Here is a 5,922-nt window from a genome sequence, read left to right on the forward strand (position 1 = left end):
TACACATATAAATAAAGCATATAATTTACAGAGTTATAGATTGTATATGCTTTTGGTAATATATTTATTTGGTATAAAAAAAAAAAAAAATAATAAAAGTAAACGGGTACCCGTTTACCCGCGGGTAAACCCGTTTACCCGCTAGTTAATAAACGCGTTTACCCGTCGGGTATTTGGTCCGGGTTTGGGACTAGTTTTCCTTATCGGGTCCAGGTCCGGAATTTCTCAAACCCGGCCCAAATCCAGCCCGATGCCATCCCTACACCTAATTGATCCTAACAAGATTGAGGGGTGCGCGCTACGCGGCTTGAATTATTGATTGCTATTCTATAAAGATAATGGTTGTCAAAGTATTGTATAGTGCAAAATTTACCATTATAGGTATTCATTATAAAGTTAACACACGTCCGAAACTATTAAACAGTTGCAAAGTTACCATAATTTACATCGTAAACTATCCAACTACATCTCAAACAAATGGTTATTGACTACATCTCAAACAAATCACATAAGTTACCCAAGATAAATACCAATGTGTTCCAACTGTCCAAAAATATCCATATAAAGGAATAATATGTATTGACAATACATAATGGCAAGGTCCGTACAGTTTGAATAACTTAAAAAATATCAGAAAATGATGTTGAATTACTTCAAGATGCATAAGTTTGTATGAATTAAATCATATCAATGAAACCTTTTTAACAATAATAGAATTAGTATGAATTCATGATCCAAACTGGAAAACCAGGTTTCCTAGCACGAGTGCACAACCCGAATCATAAAACGCTTTTACTGAATCCAATAATCAATAAAGTTAATTACATGATGTCCTTTTTGAGAACTCAGTTGCAAACCCTTCAGGACCAAGAAAATGATGCGATTAACATTCCCAAAGTCCTAAAGAATAAAATTCTGTGCTAAATATTCCGTAAATGAAGTAGCTGAATTCTCGCGCGTGACTGCAAATATTGCCCAAAAGTAATGTTAGATAATGAAAAAAGGCATACCGGACAAACATCTAATCTTTTGTAAAGAGAAGAAAATTTGATTAAATTTTAAAGATTGCGCCAAACCATTAACAACTGGTTTAACCATTATTATTTAAATTGTCAAACTTGTTAGAAAACGAAAAAAAGGCATAAAAAGAAAAAAAGAAAAACACATGTTTTTTATGGTAGCAACTAGCAAATAAGACTATAATTTATCCCATAAACACATTCAACATGCTGAGCTAAATTTGTTTGCCATTCTGTTTCTTATAACACCTACAATACCCTTCAGTTTCATTGTTTCAAGATATATCATGTTATACTTAGTACAACTACACTTAAAGGACATTGTAACAATCAAGCTTCTAAGTTTTGATTTAATAAGTTTTATAAGAGTAACATAACAGTAGCTAATAAACTTTGTTCAAAGTCAATGAAATACAAGTGTGATGCATTTTGGGTATACATTCATTAAAAATAATTCAGGATTAACACGATGATGTTAAGATTAAAGGTGATAGTTAACATACCTGGTGAAAAGCATGAACTATCATTACTTTTGTAGCACTTCTTTACAAATCACCTAACAATATATCAAAAATCCCAAATCAACAGCAGCCCTCAATAGTCATTTTATTTGCTTCTCATACAATTGTTTTTGTTACCAAGACCTATTTTGACACCCATGTAGCATACTTTAGTAGCCTTTCTTCAAATAAGCTAATTTTGTTCCTCAAAGCATACACTGGTGCCTTGATTCTACTGATTCACAAATATAGATAATTATAGGAAGTAAAAACGATGACACTATGAATCAAGGTAAATGCTTTATTGACTACACATTTCAAATAAGCTAAGTTTGTTCTGTTTCTTTCCTACTGACCACCCTATTAAATAATATACTCAAAAACTAAATAACAAACCTTCCATTTTGCTAAGAAACTTCTTTAGAGCACCAGCACAACATCCGCATGACATAGCAACGTTAAGAGTAACAATCTGCATTCACATAAATTTAACTTAACGCTTAATGAGAAAAAGGTACATTTCCAGAAACGATCCTGCAATTATAACGATTAATGATCATTACAGCAGTCACAGCAATTCACAATTTTTTCATTAATATCAAAATATCATCCATATTGAATACAAATAATTATGCTACATATTTTTCATTTGTCATCCTATTTGTAATATGAATACAAATAATAACTTATGACAAACATACGTTTTTTGTTTTTATCAATCATAAATTAGTTAATAATTTGGAATATACCTTTACTGGCTCACAAATAGCAGGATTGGAAGGTCCAGGCTTCATCAATAAAAATACCATCCAAAATTTCTAGCGTTGCAATTCTATAATTGTAAGCATTAAAAAACTCCGAGCAGTGTTAGAAGAAAAAACATAGTAAGAAAAATTATTGCAATATTCACACAAATGGTTAACGATCAAGCAAATGGTTAACTATAGGTGAAGCGCGGTTGAAACGCACATGGTACACAGGCTTCAAAGAATAAAACAATCTGACGTCACAGCAAGAAAAAACACTTTACAACGATATGATATTTGAAATGCACAGGCTTCAAATACGACGTTCAGATTTATAATGTGCAAACATCAAACTTACAAAATAAAAACAACAAAATTTGTTGTATCAAATTTACAGTTACAAAACAAAGTTAAACCAAAATAAGCTTATATACCAATAACAATAGTAAAATACCTTTTCCACTTGAGTTGTTGTATTCTTTGCTTTATTATCACAAACCACTTGTTTCATATGGACGCATTGCGCCTTTTTATTACCATACCACTTGTTTCATTTTAGCACACCATGCTAACTATTCAATTTTCCACAGGCTAAAACAGCCACCCGTGTACCGTATAGCTTTCCCTAAAACGTCATGTGAATCAGGCTATAATCAAAATAGTTAAATATCACATATCACAAGTAAACCAAATAACAAAACTCAAAATTAATAATAACCAAATTTATTTACCTTTTTAATAAACCAAGAGCTGTAATCTTGTAGTTGATACTCCTTGTATCTGATCAAAAAAGAAACATTCTTTGAAGTCAAACTTCAAATTGTACTTGATGAACAAAATCAAATACTATGATAAAAGAAATTTGTCTTCAATATTTACCTCAAACCTGCAACATTATGACCAGAACCCTTATCTGTTACAAAACCTAAAAGTTGAACAAAAAAAGATTTAAAAAAAAAAAAGAATCGTTATAGAGGTTTTTATAAAAGATATGTTCTGTATATAAATTACTTACACAATGACTGTAAACACAAGGATCCCCACCAAAACCAAGCACAGCATCAACAAATACTGAAATTTAGTTATTAATATAACTGTAAAAATCAAGAAGAGGCAACAATCATGAATTTTAGAGCTCTTAAAAAATATTGTTACATGAATATACCGTCAATAATAATATAGAGTTATTCTTTAGTGCGCCCATAAATTCAATGACGGATCTGTATCACAAAACAGAAAATGTCAAAGGTTGAAGCTCTATTATTATTAATATCAAATTTAAAAATAATTTTAAAAAGTTTAAAAAAAGAAAGGGGTACGTCTTACATTAATCTTCTATCTATCTATCTATCTATTCTATTCTATACATTATTATAAAGCGCGTGCCATTATGCTTACGTGTCATCTCTTCAATTAATCTAATTTAAATTGTCCTATGTGTCGGCCTATTGTTAAACTAAATTAAATACTAAATTAATTAATAAAAATATATGGCCGATTGTTACCTTATAAAAGATTTATATAAATGTATAAAATAATAATAAAGATCTTAAGCATTCAAAAGATATATGACGAATTGTTTTACCTTAATACAATAATGATAATAAGCGGATTGTTATTTAACATTATCTTATTAATTTATAACATAATTACTTTAATTTAACAATTAAATATTAATATATAATGTATGAAAATCAATCCAAACGTAACTTGACACGGCCACGGGTTCCGAATTTCCGATACATACTCTTTCAAATCAAACATTATTTATTATATTTATAATTAATAATTAATAATAATAAATATACTTGGAATTCGATATTTCTATATTGAAAAAGAGAAAAAACTATACAACTTTTTTTTGAACAGCGATTGGGATCACCCGAGGGGGACTATACCACCCGTTGCGATCATCTCCCGTTTCGACTATGCCGTGAGAAAAAAAATCAGGTAACCAACGTTTAAGCGTTGTACGGCAGTTAAATAAAACATTAAATTATGGCAGAGTTCTTATTAGTTTTATGAGTCCGTACATATCATTACCATATTAATTTTGACACGTGTCACTATCAGTTTTTTTCAGAGTTCAAAACTATTTTAAAAATAGTTAAACTTCATAAAACTGAAAATAGTTAAACTTCATAAAACTGAAAAAGCATGAAGAAATCCTTTTATTGTCATCAATGTAAAAGATGGAATTCAAACCCTAACACCAAAAATCAAAAATCAAGTTGTAATCGAAAAAAATAGTTAGAAGATTCCTAACCTGTAAATGAAGCTGTTGATGAAGTCAGGATGAGCGAAAATAAAAAATAAAAAATTCGGAGATGATGAAGAAATTTCAGGTAGTAGATCTATTTTCAATTCAATTTCATCACATTACATTGCACCTGCAATTCAGTTTCAATTCATCATAATACCTGCAGCAATACCATTAAAAATCAAAACCTAAAAAATAACAAAAACTTGAAAATAAATATTTTATGTTTAATTGACCGAAGAATAGAATTGATGAATATTGATGAATACTTATGAATCATACACAACAAAATAGGGTTTACTGAAAAGCAATCTAGGAGTAAGCGAATAGAACCCTAACCTCTCATCGATTAGTCGGACCGATGAATGCAATCGCAAAAAGAGCGAATAAAACCCTAACGTTTCGTGGTTTGCCTGAAACTTCCAAAAGGTTGTAAATATATGAACGAATAAAGATGAAATCAAACGCTATTACCTTCATAAATAAAATACAGGAAGCAAGCACGTGAAGAAGGATGAAGCGGATGAAGAAGGACGAGAGTGCCAAAAGGGAATTGGAGAAGAAAATGGAAAGGTAAGGTTGAAGAAGAAATCATGGTTGAAGAGGTAAGGGTCGACACAGTGTCCGAGTTATGGGTTTATTCCTTATTCTTCACGCCATCTCAATGATTATTTTTATTTTTTTTATTAAAACTTAAAAAAAATACTCTATAATAGTTAGTTTTGCACTAATTGTGGCAAAACATGTGTATCGACAGGCAGTTTTGCACTAATGGAAGGAAGACATTTTGACCCATAAATAGAGTATATAGATAATAGATAATAGATAATAGATAATATATAATAAAAGATACATTGGTATCAATTTAAATTAATTTAATATTATTTCAAAAAAAACATACTCCCTCCGTCCCACCAGAAGTGTCCACTTTGACTTTTTCCAGTCTTTCTTGTTCAACTTTGACTTTAGATATCTTTGTTGGTGTTATATAATATTTGATGAAAGTTATATCAATGAAAACACAACTAAAACTCAATCCATTCATATAATTTTCATCAAATATTATATAACACGAACATAAATATTTATAGTCAAAGTTGACAAATAAAGACTGTCAAAATCAAAGTGGACACTTCTGATGGGACGGAGGTAGTAATACAACTACGTTAACAAAGTGAACTGACTTTTTTTTGTGCACACGTGTGGATATACCTCCAAATTCCCGCCTATTTCTGTCATTTTGTTTTTTTACCCATACTGTAACAGAGTTATCATCATAGTTCATAACAGAATTAGGGTTTTAATTACCTCATCAATTTCACAAACACAATTGCATCATGGAATCACTTAATTCCTCAAAGTACGTCCGATTTTTTTTTTAATTTGATTTTCATCAT

General features: G+C 30.2%; 1 long non-coding RNA gene across 6 annotated transcripts; it reads right to left on the minus strand.

Moving 5' to 3' along the window:
• Positions 1-676: 676 nt before the first annotated feature.
• LOC139864224 (uncharacterized) lies at positions 677-5,185 on the minus strand. Of its 6 annotated transcripts, none has more exons than XR_011764473.1 (11): positions 5,000-5,185; positions 4,865-4,938; positions 4,532-4,685; positions 3,431-3,485; positions 3,281-3,336; positions 3,145-3,190; positions 2,997-3,045; positions 2,720-2,890; positions 2,269-2,351; positions 1,523-1,991; positions 677-962 (listed from the first exon to the last, which is right to left on the minus strand). It is a non-coding gene; the product is annotated as an uncharacterized lncRNA (long non-coding RNA). The 6 variants fall into 6 exon arrangements; XR_011764474.1 differs by having other exon boundaries at positions 1,523-1,575; positions 1,916-1,991; positions 4,865-5,185; XR_011764475.1 differs by having other exon boundaries at positions 1,523-1,751; positions 1,916-1,991; positions 4,865-5,185.
• Between the last annotated feature and the right edge of the window lie 737 nt (positions 5,186-5,922).

Source organism: Rutidosis leptorrhynchoides, chromosome 1 (genome assembly GCF_046630445.1).
Source record: "Rutidosis leptorrhynchoides isolate AG116_Rl617_1_P2 chromosome 1, CSIRO_AGI_Rlap_v1, whole genome shotgun sequence".
In the NCBI taxonomy this organism is placed as follows: domain Eukaryota; kingdom Viridiplantae; phylum Streptophyta; class Magnoliopsida; order Asterales; family Asteraceae; genus Rutidosis; species Rutidosis leptorrhynchoides.